The 14,317-nt window shown below is 40.5% G+C and overlaps 1 long non-coding RNA gene across 2 annotated transcripts in view; it reads left to right on the top strand.

Moving 5' to 3' along the window:
• The window catches only part of LOC148000453 (uncharacterized), an 87,356-nt gene extending 73,288 nt beyond the window's left edge, over positions 1–14,068 (top strand). For both annotated transcript variants that reach the window (XR_015639724.1, XR_015639723.1), the window contains 2 exons: positions 12,125–12,276; positions 13,828–14,068. This is a non-coding gene — a long non-coding RNA (uncharacterized LOC148000453). The remainder of the gene's footprint in view (positions 1–12,124; positions 12,277–13,827) is intronic.
• Positions 14,069–14,317: the final 249 nt, after the last annotated feature.

Genomic DNA, 14,317 nt, shown 5'->3' with positions numbered 1-14,317 from the left:
GATCATGATACCAGATCATGACCCTCCCAACCTCATTCCCTCCCAGTACCTCCCTCCCTCCCCCTTGTGATTGCTTTCTGTTCCCTCCCAAGTGGAACTGAGGCTTCCTCACTTGAGCCCTTAGTTTGTTGACCTTTTTGAGTCCTGTGGACTCTATGGGTATTCTGTACTTTTTTATTTTGGCTAATATCCACTTATTAGTGAGGACATATTGTGCATGTCCTTTTGGGTCTGAGTTACTTCACTCAGGATGACATTTTCTAGTTCCATCCACGTGCCCGAAAAATGCAGAATGTCCTCATTTTTAATAGCTGGTTAGTATTCCATTGTGTAAATGAACCACATTTTCTTTATCTATTCTTCTCTCTTGGAACATCTGTGTTGTTTCCAGGTTTCAGCCATCACAAGTGAAGCAATTATGCACATAGTGGAATATGTGTCCCTGTGGCAGGCTGGAGAATCTTGGGTATATTCCCAAGAGTAGTATTTCTGCATCTTTAGGTATGTCTATTTCCAATTTACTGAGCAACCTCCAAATTGATTTCCAGAGTGGTTGTACCAGTGTGCAATCCCACCAGGAATGGAGGAGAGTTCCTCTTTCACCACATCCTCACAAACATCTGTTGTTAATTGAGGTTTAGATCTTAGATATGCTGAGTGGTGTAAGGTGGAATCTCAGAGTCACTTTGATTTGCATTTCTCTGATCAATAATGAATTTGAACATTATTTAGGTGTTTCTCAGCCATTCGAGGTGGTACAAATTTTCCTTTTAGCACTGCTTTCATTGTGTGCCATAGGTTTGGGTATGATGTGTTCATATTTTCATTAAATTCCAGAAAGTGGTGGTTTTTTCATCCCAGACCAAATGATCATTAAGTAGAGAGTTGTTCAGTTTCCAAATGTATGTGGGTTTTCTCTTGCCTTTGCTCTTATTAAAGACCAGCCTCAGGCTATTGTGGCCTGAAAGGGTGCATGGGATTATTTCAATCTTCTTGTATTGGTTAAGAACAGTTTTGTATCCAATTATATGTTCCATTTTGGAGAAGATACCATGAGGTACTGAAAAGAAGGTGTATTCTTTCTTTAGGGTGAAATGTTCTGGATATATCTGTTAAATACTTTTGGTTCATAACCTCTATTAGTTTCACTGTGTCTCTGCTTAGTTTCTCTACCAAAGACCTCTCCATTGATGAGACAGGGGTGTTGAAGTCTACCACGATTATTGTGTGGGTTTCAATGTGTCTTTTGAGCTTTACTAAAGGTTTGTTTTTTGTTTTGTTTTGTTTTGTTTTTGTAAACCCAGCAGGTTAACATTTATTTGAAACTGCTATGAGTGTTTTACATTTTCTTAGTAGTTCAACATAGTAAAGACAATGTGGAAAACAGAATACATGGTTTTGTTTGTTTGTTTGTTTGTTTGTTTTCATCTTTATTAAAATGGGTATTTTTTTATTTATATTTGGAATGTTATTCCCTTTCCCGGTTTCCATGCCAACATCACCATAACCCCTCCCCTTCCCATTCTATATGGATGTTCCCCTCCCAACCCTCCCCCAACTATACCCTTCTTAGGCATATACCCAAAAGATGCTCCCACATATAACAATGACACATGCTGCACTATGTTCATAGCAGCCTTATATATAATAGCCAGAAACTGGAAAGAACCCAGATGCCCTTCAACAGAGGAATGGATACAGAAAATGTGGTACATCTACACAATGGAATATTACTCAGCTATCAAAAACAATGACTTTATGAAATTCGTAGGCAAATGGATGGAATTGGAAAATATCATCCTGAGTGAGGTAACCCAATCACAGAAAAACACACATGGTATGCACTCATTGAAAATTGGCTATTAGCCCTAATGTTTGAATTGCCCTAGATGCACAGAACACATGAAACTCAAGAGGGGTGACCAAAATGCGAATGCTTCACTCCTTCTTTAAAAGGGGAACAAGAATACCCTTGGCAGGGAATAGGGAGGCAAAGTTTAAAACAGAGGCAGAAGGAACACCCATTCAGAGCCTGCCCCACATGTGGCCCATACACATACAGCCAACCATTTAGATAAGATGGATGAAGGAAAGAAGTGCAGGCTGACAGGAACAGGATGTAGATCTTTCCTGAGAGACACAGCCAGAATACAGCAAATACATAGGCGAATGCCAGCAGCAAACCACTGAACTGAGAACAGGACCTCCATTGAAGGAATCAGAGAAAGGACTGGAAGAGCTTGAAGGGGCTCGAGACCCCATATGAGCAATAATGCCAACCAATCAGAGCTTCCAGGGAGTAAGCCACTACCCAAAGACTATACATTGACTGACCCTGGGCTCCAACCTCATAGGTAGCAATGAATATCCTAGTTAGATCACCAGTGGAAGGGGACTCCCTTGGTCCTGTCAAGACTGAACCCCCAGTGAACGTGATTCTTGGGGGGAGGGTAGTAAAGGGGGGAGGATGGGGAGGGGAACTCCCATATAGAAGAGGAGGGGGGACAGGTTATGGGTCCAGAAACCGGAAAGGGAATAACAATCAAAATGTAAATAAGAAATACTCAAGTTAGTAAAGATAAAAAGTAAAAATCAAAATTGAACAGTGGGAAAAAAACAATAACTTTATGAAAATCATAGGCAAATGGATGGAACTGGAAAATATCATCCTGAGTAAGGTTTTTATTTTTAATGGGAATGCCCTTGCATTCAGGTCATAGATATTCAGAATTCTTAATTTTCTCTTGGGGGATTTTCCCTTTAATGAAATATGAGTGTCTTTGTTCATCATACTTATAACTTTCAGTTGAAAGTCTATTTTATTGTATTTTAGGATGGCAACTCCAGGTTGTTTTTTGAACCCATTCCCTCGGTAGAACTGTTGCCATCCTTTTATTCTGAAATAGTGTCTGTCTACGTTAATGAGGTGTGCTTCTTATATGCAGCAAAATGCTTGATATTGTTTGTGTAGCCCATCACACAGCTTATGTCGTTTTATAGGTGAGTTGAGTTCATTAATATTGAGAGACATTAAAACCAGATGACTGTTGGTTCCTGTTATATTTGCTATTGTAAGTATTTTTTATGTGTTTGGGGTTTTCTCCTTTAGGCTTTGCTGTGAGATGTTTAATATGTTGTCTTTTCTTTGTTATAGGTATCTTCCTTATATTAAACTTTTCCTTACAGGATTCTCTGTTGTCCTGGATTAGTAGATAGATACTGTTTGAATTTAGTTTTCTCCTGGAATATTCTAGTTTCTCCACCTATATTGATTAAGAGTTTTGCTGGGTACAGTAGCCTGGGCTGGCATTTGTGTTCTCTTAGAGTCTGCATGACCTCTGACCAGGCTCTTCAGGCTTTCATAGTCTCTGTTGAGAAGTCTGGTGTAATTCTGACAGGTCTGCCTTTTTATGTTATGTGGCCCTTTTCCCTTGCAGCTTTTAATATTCTTTCTCTGTTCTTTGCATTTAGTGTGTTGAGGATTGTGTGACAAGAAGAATTTATGTGAAGAGAGGGAGGTAAGACCGGTCGAATAAGTGTCGTCCCATCGCCGTGGGGAAGGTACTGTCTAAGGAGGCTTGTTTCATAGGAGAGATCAAGCACTCACTCAGGGAGAGAGGATTAAGAGTGAAGAAAAAGGATTTAATCAAGTTCTTTTTTTTTTAATTAACTTGAGTATTTCTTGTATACATTTCCAGTGTTATTCCCTTTCCCGGTTTCCGGGCAAACATCCCCCTCCCACTCCCCTTCTTTATGGGCAATCCCCTCCCCATTCTCCTCCCCTTGTCGCCCTCCCGCCAACAATATAGTTCACTGGGGGTTCAGTCTTAGCAGGACCTAAGGCTTCCCCTTCCACTCGTGCTCTTACTAGGATATTTATTGCTACCTATGAGGTCAGAGTCCAGGGTCAGTCCATGTATAGTCTTTAGGTAGTGGCTTAGTCCCTGGAAGCTCTGGTTGCTTGGCATTGTTGTACATATGGGGTCTCGAGCCCCTTCAAGCTCTTCCAGTTCTTTTTCTGATTCCTTCAACGGGGGTCCTATTCTCAATTCAGTGGTTTGCTGCTGGCATGCGCCTCTGTGTTTGCTGTATTCTGGCTGTGTCTCTCACGAGAGATCTACATCTGACTCCTGTCGGCCTGCACTTCTTTACTTCATCCATCTTGTCTAACTAGATGGCTGTATATGTGTGGGCCACATGTGGGGCTGGCTCTGAATGGGTGTTCCTTTTGCCTCTGTTTTAAACTTTGCCTCTCTATTCCCTGCCAAGGACATTCTTGTTCCCCTTTTAAAGAAGGAGTGAAGCATTCACATTTTGATCATCTGTCTTGAGTTTCATTTGTTCTAGGCATCTAGGGTAATTCAAGCATTTGGTCTAATAGCCACTTATCAATGAGTGCATGCCATGTGTGTTTTTCTGTGATTGTGTTGCCTCACTCAGGATGATATTTTCCAATTCCATCCATTTGCCTACGAATTTCATAAAGTCATTGTTTTTGATAGGTGAGTAATATTCCATTGTGTAGATGTACAATATTTTCTGTATCCATTCCTCTGTTGAAGGGCATCTGGGTTCTTTCCAGCTTCTGGCTATTATACATAAGGCTACGATGAACATAGTGGAGCACATGTCTTTTTTATATATTGGGGCATCTTGTGTGTATATGCCCAAGAGAGGTATAGCTGGATCCTCAGGCAGTTCAATGTCCAATTTTCTTAGGAACCTCCAAACTGATTTCCAGAATGGTTGTACCAGTCTGCAATCCCACCAACAATGGAGGAGTGTTCCCCCTCCACATCCTCGCCAGCATTTCCTGTCACCTGAGTTTTTGATATTAGCCATTCTGACTAGTGTGAGGTGAAATCTCAGGGTTGTTTTGATTTGCATTTCCCTTATGACTAAAGATGTTGAACATTTCTTTAGTTGTTTCTCAGCCATTCGGCATTCCTCAGCTGTGAATTCTTTGTTTAGTTCTGAACCCCATTTTTAATAGGGTTATTTGTCTCCCTGCGGTCTACCTTCTTGAGTTCTTTGTCTATTTTGGATATAAGGCCTCTATCTGTTGTAGGATTGGTAAAGATCTTTTCCCAATCTCTTGGTTGCCATTTTGCCCTAACCACAGTGTCCTTTGCCTTACAGAAGCTTTGCAGTTTTATGAGATCCCATTTGTCCATTCTTGATCTTAGAGCATAAGCCATTGGTGTTTTGTTCAGGAAATTTTTTCCAGTGCCCATGTGTTCCAGATGCTTCCCTAGTTTTTCTTCTATTAGTTTGAGTGTGTCTGGTTTGATGTGGAGGTCCTTGATCCACTTGGACTTAAACTCTGTACATGGTGATAAGCATGGATCGATCTGTATTCTCCTACATGTTGACCTCCAGTTGAACCACCACCATTTGCTTAAAATGCTATCTTTTTTCCATTGGATGGTTTTGGTTCCTTTGTCAAAAATCAAGTGCCCATAGGTGTGTGGGTTCATTTCTGGGTCTTCAATTCTGTTCCATTGGTCTATCTGTCTGTCTCTGTACCAATACCATGCAGTTTTTATCACTATTGCTCTGTAATACTGCTTGAGTTCAGGGATAGTGATTCCCCCTGATGTCCTTTTATTGTTGAGGATAGTTTTAGCTATCCTGGGTTTTTTGTTATTCCAGATGAATTTGTAAATTGTTCTGTCTAACTCTTTGAAGAATTGGATTGGTATTTTGATGGGGATTGCATTGAATCTGTAGACCGCTTTTGGTAAAATGGCCATTTTCACTATATTAATCCTGCCAATCCATGAGCATGGGAGATCTTTCCATCTTCTGAGGTCTTCTTCAATTTCTTTCTTCAGAGTCTTGAAGTTCTTATTGTACAAATCTTTTCCTTGCTTGGTTAAAGTCACACCGAGGTACTTTATATTATTTGGGTCTATTATGAAGGGTGTCATTTCCCTAATTTCTTTCTCGTCTTGTTTCTCTTTTGTGTAGAGGAAGGCTACTGATTTATTTGAGTTAATTTTATACCCAGCCACTTTGCTGAAGTTGTTTATCAGCTTTAGTAGTTCTCTGGTGGAATTTTGGGATCACTTAAATATACTATCATATCATCTGCAAATAGTGATATTTTGACTTCTTCTTTTCCCATCTGTATCCACTTGACCTCCTTTTGTTGTCTGATTGCTCTGGCTAGAACTTCAAGAACTATATTGAATAAGTAGGGAGAGAGTGGCAGCCTTGTCTAGTCCCTGATTTTAGTGGGATTGCTTTAAATTTCTCTCCATTTAATTTAATGTTAACAACTGGTTTGCTGTATATGGCTTTTACTATTTTTAGGTATAGGCCTTGAATTCCTATTCTTTCCCAGACTTTTATCCTGAAGGGGTGTTGAATTTTGTCAAATGCTTTCTCAGCATCTAATGAAATGATCATGTTGTTTTGTTCTTTCAGTTTGTTTATATAATGGATCACATTGATGGTTTTCCGTATATTAAACCATCCCTGCATGCCTGGGATGAAGCCTACTTGATCATGGTGGATTATTGTTTTGATGTGCTCTTGGATTCCGTTTGCCAGAATTTTATTGAGTATTTTTGTGTCTATATTCATAAGGGAAATTGGTCTGAAGTTCTCTTTATTTGTTGGGTCTTTGTGTGGTTTAGGTGTAAGAGTAATTGTGGCTTCAAAGAAGGAATTTGGTAGTGCTCCATCTGTTTCAATTTTGTGGAATAGTTTGGATAATATTGGTACGAGGTCTTCTATGAAGGTCTGATAGAATTCTGGACTAAACCCATCTGGACCTGGTCTCTTTTTCGTTGGGAGACCTTTAATGACTGCTTCTAGTTTCTTAGGAGTTATGGGGTTGTTTAACTGCTTTATCTGTTCCTGATTTAACTTTGGTACCTGGTATATGTCTAGGAAATTGTCCATTTCCTGCAGATTTTCAAGTTTCGTTGAACATAGGCTTTTTTAGTAAGATCTGATGATTTTTTGAATTTCCTCTGAATCTGTAGTTATGTCTCCCTTTTCATTTCTGATTTTGTTAATTTGGATACACTCTCTGTGTCCTCTCATTAGTCTGGCTAAGGGTTTATCTATCTTGTTGGTTTTCTGAAAGAACCAACTTCTGGTTCTGTTGATTCTTTCTATGGTCCTTTTTGTTTCTACCTGGTTGATTTCAGCTCTCAGTTTGATTATTTCCTGGCTTCTACTCCTCCTGGGTGTGTTTGCTTCTTTTTGTTCTAGACCTTTTAGGTGTGCTGTCAAGCTGCTGACATATGCTCTTTCCTGTTTCTTTCTGCAGGCACTCAGCGTTATGGGTTTTCTTCTTAGCACAGCTTTCATTGTGTCCCATAAGTTTGGGTATGTTGTACCTTCATTTTCAGTAAATTCTCAGAAGTCTTTAATTTCTTTCTTTATTTCTTCCTTTACCAGGTTATCATTGAGTAGAGCATTGTTCAATTTCCACGTATATGTGGGCATTCTTCCCTTATTGTTATTGAAGACCAGTGTTAGGCCATGGTGGTCCGATAGCACGCATGGGATTATTTCTATCTTTCTGTACCTATTGAGTCCCGTTTTTTGACCAATTGTATGGTCAATTTTGGAGAAAGTACCATGAGGAGCTGAGAAGAAGGTATATCCTTTTGCTTTAGGTTAGAATGTTCTATAAATATCTGTTAAGTCCATTTGGCTCATGACTTCTCTTAGTCTTTCTACGTCTCTGTTTAATTTCTGTTTCCATGATCTGTCCATTGATGACAGTGGGGTGTCCTACTATTATTGTGTGAGGTGCAATGTGTGTTTTGAGCTTTAGTAATGTTTCTTTTACGTATGTAGGTGCCCTGGTATTTGGGGCATAGATATTTAGGATTGAGAGTTCATCTTGGTGGATTTTTCCTTTGATGAATATGAAGTGTCCTTCCTTATCTTTTTTGATAAATTTTAGTTGAAAATTGATTTTATTTGATATTAGAATGGCTACTCCAGCTTGCTTCTTCTGACTATTTGCTTAGAAATTTGTTTTCCAGCCTTTCATTCTGAGGTAGTGTCTGTCTTTGTCTCTGAGGTGTGTTTCCTGTAGGCAGCAGAATGCAGGGTCCTCATTGCATATCCAGTTTATTAATCTATGTCTTTTTATTGGGGAGTTGAGGCCATTGATGTTGACAGATATTAAGGAATAGTGATTATTGCTTCCTGTTATATTCATATTTGGATGTGAGGTTATGTTTGTGTGCTTTTCTTCTCTTTGTTTTGTTGCCAAGACAATTAGTTTCTTGCTTCTTCTAGGGTATAGCTTGACTCCTTATGTTGGGCTTTACCATTTATTATCCTTTGTAGTGCTGGATTTGTAGAAAGATATTGTGTAAATTTGGTTTTGTCATGGATTATCTTGGTGTCTCCATCTATGTTAATTGAGAGTTTTGCAGGATACAGTAACCTGAGCTGGCATTTGTGTTCTCTTAGGGTCTGTATGACATCTGTCCAGGATCTTCTGGCTTTCATAGTTTCTGGCGGAAAGTCTGGTGTAATTCTGATAGGTCTGCCTTTATATGTTACTTGACCTTTTTCCCTTACTGCTTTTAATATTCTTTCTTTATTTTGTGCATTTGGTGTTTTGACTATTATGTGACGGGAGGTGTTTCGTTTCTGGTCCAATCTATTTGGAGTTCTGTAGGCTTCTTGTGTGCCTATAGGTATCGCTTTCTTTAGGTTAGGGAAGTTTTTGTCTATGATTTTGTTGAAGATATTTACTGGTCCTTTGAGCTGGCAGTCTTCACTCTCTGCTACACCTATTATCCTTAGGTGTGATCTTCTCATTGAGTCCTGGATTTCCTATATGTTTTGTGACCAGTAGCTTTTTCCACTTTACATTATCTTTGACAGTGAGTCAATGATTTCTATGGAATCATCTGCTCCTGAGATTCTCTCTTCCATCTCTTGTATTCTGTTGGTGAAGCTCGTATCTACAGCTCCTTGTCTCTTCTTTTGGTTTTCTATATCCAGGGTTGTTTCCATGTGTTCTTTCTTGATTGCTTCTATTTCCATTTTTAATTCCTTCAACTGTTTGATTGTGTTTTCCTGGAATTCTTTCAGGGATTTTTGTGACTCCTCTCTATGGGCTTCTACTTGTTTATTTATGATTTCCTGGAATTCTTTCAGGGATTTTTGCGATTCCTGTCTGTAGGCTTCTACTTGTTCTCTAAGGGAGTTCTTCACGTCTTTCTTGAAGTCCTCCAGCATCCTGATCAAATATGATTTTGAAACTAGATCTTGCTTTTCTGGTGTGTTTGCATATTCCATGTTTATTTTGGTGGGAGAATTGGGCTCCGATGATGTCATGTAGTCTTGGTTTCTGTTGCTTGGGTTCCTGCGCTTGCCTCTCGCCATCAGATTATCTCTAGTGTTACTTTGTTCTGCTATTTCTGACAGTGGCTGGACTGTCCTATAAGCCTGTGTGTCAGGAGTGCTGTAGACCTGTTTTCCTGTTTTCTTTCAGCCAGTTATGGGGACAGAGTGTTCTGCTTTCAGGCGTGTAGTTTTTCCTATCTACAGGCCTTCAACTGTTCCTGTGGGCCTGTGTCTGGAGTTCACCAGGCAGGTCACTTGCAGCAGAAAAGTTGGTCTTACCTGTGGTCCCGAGGCTCAAGTTTGCTCGTGGGGTGCTGCCTACGAGCTCTCCGCGGTGGCAGCAACCAGGAAGATCTGCGCCGCCGTTTCCGGGAGCCTCAGTGCACCAGGGCTCCAGATGGCCTTTGGTGTTTTCCTCTGGCGTCAGAGATGTGTGCAGAGTGCAGTCTCTTCTGATTTCCCAGGCGTGTCTGCCTCTCTGAAGGTTTAGCTCTCCCTCCCACGGGATTTGGGTGCAGAGAACTGTTTATCCGGTCTGTCCTAAATTCTTTTGTTTTATTGATGAAAAATGTCCCTGGTTAATTTTAAACAGTGTGTGGCTGAGGGTGACAAGTGTGCAGGCCTGCTAACAAGCAAGCTGCAGGCTGTGCGTGGACAACAGCACAGCTCAGGCCAAGTCAGCATAAGAAGAGTTTCAAGGTGAGGAAGCCAGCGCAGAAACAGGGATGTATTGGGGTAAGATGGGCTAGAAAAGGCCTCGATGATTTGGACTAGCTTGAGTAAAACTTGTAATAAAAAAGGGACAAGGTAATGGTAAATTGTTTTTATGTATGCGTTCTTTTAGAGTTATGTTTTAGTCTTTGGACCTGATTAGAGATAGTTTACACCCTAGACATGAGAGAGAATGTGTTTGGGAAAAAGAGTCCTCCCAGACTCTCCATGGATGCTTTGGAGAAAGAGAAAAACTTACAGAGCTCTCCTAGTAACAGAAGAAAGGCAGGAAATGTCCTGCCTCTCTGCTGGCTCCTATTGGAGAAATGCTTCTTTCTGGTTCTGGGTTCCATAGGTAGGATATCTGAGTCCCTTCGGTGGGACACCATCTAGTTTTTCCCCTCTATGTCTATTGTCTGGTGCACCAAGCTGTCCATGTCTGTCAGTTTATGTCTGTGGTTTTTGTTTCTTGTTGTTTAAATGTTTTATGTTTCATGTTCAAAAGAAAAAATGGTAAAAACTTTATCTGCCAGTCATTCACACCTTGATTTGGTTTTAACTCGTTTCAAAAAAAGGGAACAAATGAATAAAAAACAGTTTCAATGGGCCTTTGGAACCCTGTACCTGTAGCTAGGAGCCTAGGTCAGCTGGAGAAGCTGCCTGGGGGCAGAGCGTCTACAGGAGCTGATCTTAAAGGCGCCAACAGCCCCTCAGCTTCTATGGTATGGGAGCTGATGGCTGTTTCTCTTAGAAAAATCCCTGACTTATTATTAGACTTAGCAGGTGACAAGGTGCTTCTCTTAAAATCACAGCTAGAAAAGTAAAAATGGTGCTTGGTCTAAATATTAAAGACATGTGTAGCCACTTCAATCTTGTTTCTGACTGGTTTTAAATGTATAAATATGCTCTACATGCCTTGGTCATAGATTATTGACTTTTAGGTTATTGGAGATGGTTATAAAATTATAACGTTGGTAACAGAAAGTTGACATAAAACTGGTAATTTGGATACAGTTATTCTAGACAACATGTGGCATGAGCCAACCTAGGGAAACAGGTCTAAATTGAGATAATATTTTTATGGAACTCTTATCCTAGAAACCAGGCTTCTAAAAGAATTTAGGGCAATGTCTCTTTGTTGACGTATTGGAGACCACACCATCGTGCGTTCATATGTAGGAATTGGCAGTCAAACTTTGTAGCATGAAGGATAGACTCTGTGTCTTGGAGACTAGATCGTTTGTTGGAGGTTGAGTTTTGCTTTCCAAAGTTGTGGTTTGCCCTGAAGTTACCTGTATTTTGATGCTAATTCTACTGCCCCAAGGGAAGCTTCCTAGTCTTACTCAGAACTTAGATGACTTCCAAAGTTGTGGTTGTGCTCTGGTGTTACAAGGAGAACTTAAGGATTGTGATTTAGGATTGCCAGTGTTACATTGACTAACTCAAACTTATTTATAATTTAAAAAAATGGCTAATACCCTTATTATGTAATTTCATCACTTCTTCAATGTAAGAAGTTAAAACTTTAAATCTTTCAGTGTATCTGGAAATTTTTACTACAAACCTTTGCTCTCAAAATGAGCTTTAACATTTGGGGAATAGCTGTTACACTACTCAAGAACATTTAAGAACTCAAACTGGATTGCCTAGACTCCTTAACAAGGGAGGACAATGATACCAGGCAGATTATAGGCCTTACATAGGAACAATTATTCAAAAAATATTATTCTGTATTATCCAAAACAATAATGCTAGAGACAGTAATTTGATATACAAGTCTATTTATAAATACAAGTGCTCAGTGTCCTCAATTTAATCCTAGAGGACTTGTCTTAATAAATAATATATTAACAATGTCTTAATAAATAAACAGGGGGAATTATATCCCTGTATGCTATGCAATTATTTAAAAATACTCCTTTTATATTAATTATAAATTTGGATGCCAAGGAACACTCTGAGTTTATGGCACCCTACAACTAGGCATACTTCTGCCTAGGTGAAATAGAAAGTCCACATATTGGCATGAACATGTCCAGGTATTTTTATGTGGAAGAGGGAATCTTTGTGTTTTTTTCTACAGGATGCTACAGAAGTGTGCCAGCTGCCTGCGTGTCTGGTGAGACATGCTGATCCTGGGAGCATGAAGATTCAGCTCTCCTGGTTCGGGACCGTGGAGTCATTCCTGTGCCCTTGAAAGAAGATGGAGACTTTTTAGGATTTACCCTCACCGAGGTATCTGGGGTGGAAAGTTATATTTTGGGAGAACATATGCTCCATCCTCACCAGCTGTTAGAAATATACAACCATACCTTGGTTGTTAATAAACATCATGAGTACCTGCTCGCCCCAAACCATACTTCTCTGGCATGTTCATCAGGGCTGACTACCTATGTAATAATATCTGAGTTCCTGCAGCAGCACGATTATTGTGTATGAGTACAATTACTCCCCAGAATCAGCATACATGAGCCAGAGACTTTTCTTAAATCCTAGGAAAAGGGCTTTCCCCACAAAGTAAAAAGAGAACCAGTAACTGCCATCACTCTCGCGGTTCTCCTAGGACTAGGGGCTGCGGGTGCAGGCACTGGCATCACTTCCCTAGTTACCTCCCATCAATACTATAACCAGCTTAGTGAAGCCATAGATAAGGATATTGCTGAATTAAGAGATGGATTAGCTAACTTAAAAGATTCAGTTGCCTCGTTGTCTGAAGTAGTCTTACAAAATAGAAGAGGCCTAGACTTAATCTTCCTACAACAAGGAGGACTTTGTGCAGCCTTAAAATAGGAATGCTGTGCTTATGTAGATAAGACTGGACTTGTAGAAGACAGTCTAAAAAAGGTGAGAGTTAGCCTAGAAAAACGAAGGAGAGAGAGAGAGCAACAAGAGTCTTGCTACAAAAACTGGTTTTCTACATCCCCATGGCTCTCTACCCTGTTGCCCTCAATTTTGGGACCCCTTGTGGGCCTACTTTTGTAGATTTCCTTTGGTCCTTGGGCCTTTCAGCGACTTATATGCTTTATTAAATCACAAATAGATTCTGCTTTGCCTAGAAATTCTGATTCAGTACCTTATCATTGCTTGGAGACCAGAATAGCTGAGGAGAACCAGAGAGACAATGAACAAGATGAGGTGCCTACAACATATCAGGAGAGGCTCGATTTCCACAATCTCTTATATTATTGCCATCTGGCCCCTACTCTTTCGCCCCTGGGCTCAAATAAGAGGAATGAGTAGATGACCCAATGTAGCCATCATCAACGACGGGCAACTTCCTCTGACCCTTGACCAATCTAAGACATGGAGCCTTGAGGGCAACAAGGTGATCCTATGACAGATAAGGCTGGGGTTCGAGAGGTAGATCCTAAGACAGAGGTGGCTACACCCTGTTTAAACGTATGGGTTGGTCAAATGCTCCTCGGCCCAGTTTCTCCCCCAATAAACACACACGTATAGCCCAGTACGGTGTGTTACAGCATAAGTTCATTCCTAGCCATTGGGGTGCAGTCCTAACTGCAAGAGTGGCTCGCCATGGCCGAGCTGGGCACTCTGTGAGGCATGTCTAATCTCTCTTAGGCCACTACTTCCAGCTAATGGTCTTTCATAAAGAAAAATGGGGGAAATGTAGGGAGCCATATTGGATTTGGGCCTGGCCACTTTTTGACTCCATGGCGCAAAGTGGCTAGGTGACTCTGGGCTGTTTGGCCACAGATATTCACCCCTAAGATGACTGCCATGAAGTCTTGAGATTGTTGGACAAAAGCCTCTCCCATGAATTTACAGCACAGGAAGATAACATTCAAGGGATGCCTCAGCTTGAGCAGATACCAGTTATCTCCTGAGTCAACACCCGGTGTCTCCACCGCATGACCTCATCGTCTACCGCCTGACCTCTTTGCCTCCTGCTATCACTGACTATATCCTCATCCCTCCATCCTTTGTGTTTCACAAAGGACACTCCCCCTACCTGAAAGCCTTAAAAGCTGGAACGTTCACCCCAATAAATGAGACCTTGACAATAGAATCTTGCTTGGTCTCCTTCTCCTCTCGCCCCCCATAGGCCTATGAGTAAGCATACATATAAGACTACAACCAGCTGAGTCATTTGTTGATGTTGTTGCTGTTGTTATTGTTGTTATTGATTGTGTGTATATAATTTCAGGTGTGATCACAATGCATTAAATTGCCAATTAGGGGGTTTATTCTTCCAGTAGGCTGATTCTCTGACTTGCAAATGAATGAAAGGACAGTAGGGGAATAACCCTTCTAATGA

This window comes from Rattus norvegicus, chromosome 16, assembly GCF_021556685.1.
Source record: "Rattus norvegicus strain SHRSP/BbbUtx chromosome 16, alternate assembly SHRSP_T2T, whole genome shotgun sequence".
Taxonomy (NCBI): Eukaryota; Metazoa; Chordata; class Mammalia; order Rodentia; family Muridae; genus Rattus; species Rattus norvegicus.
This window is presented reverse-complemented; position numbering and strand designations above follow the sequence as displayed.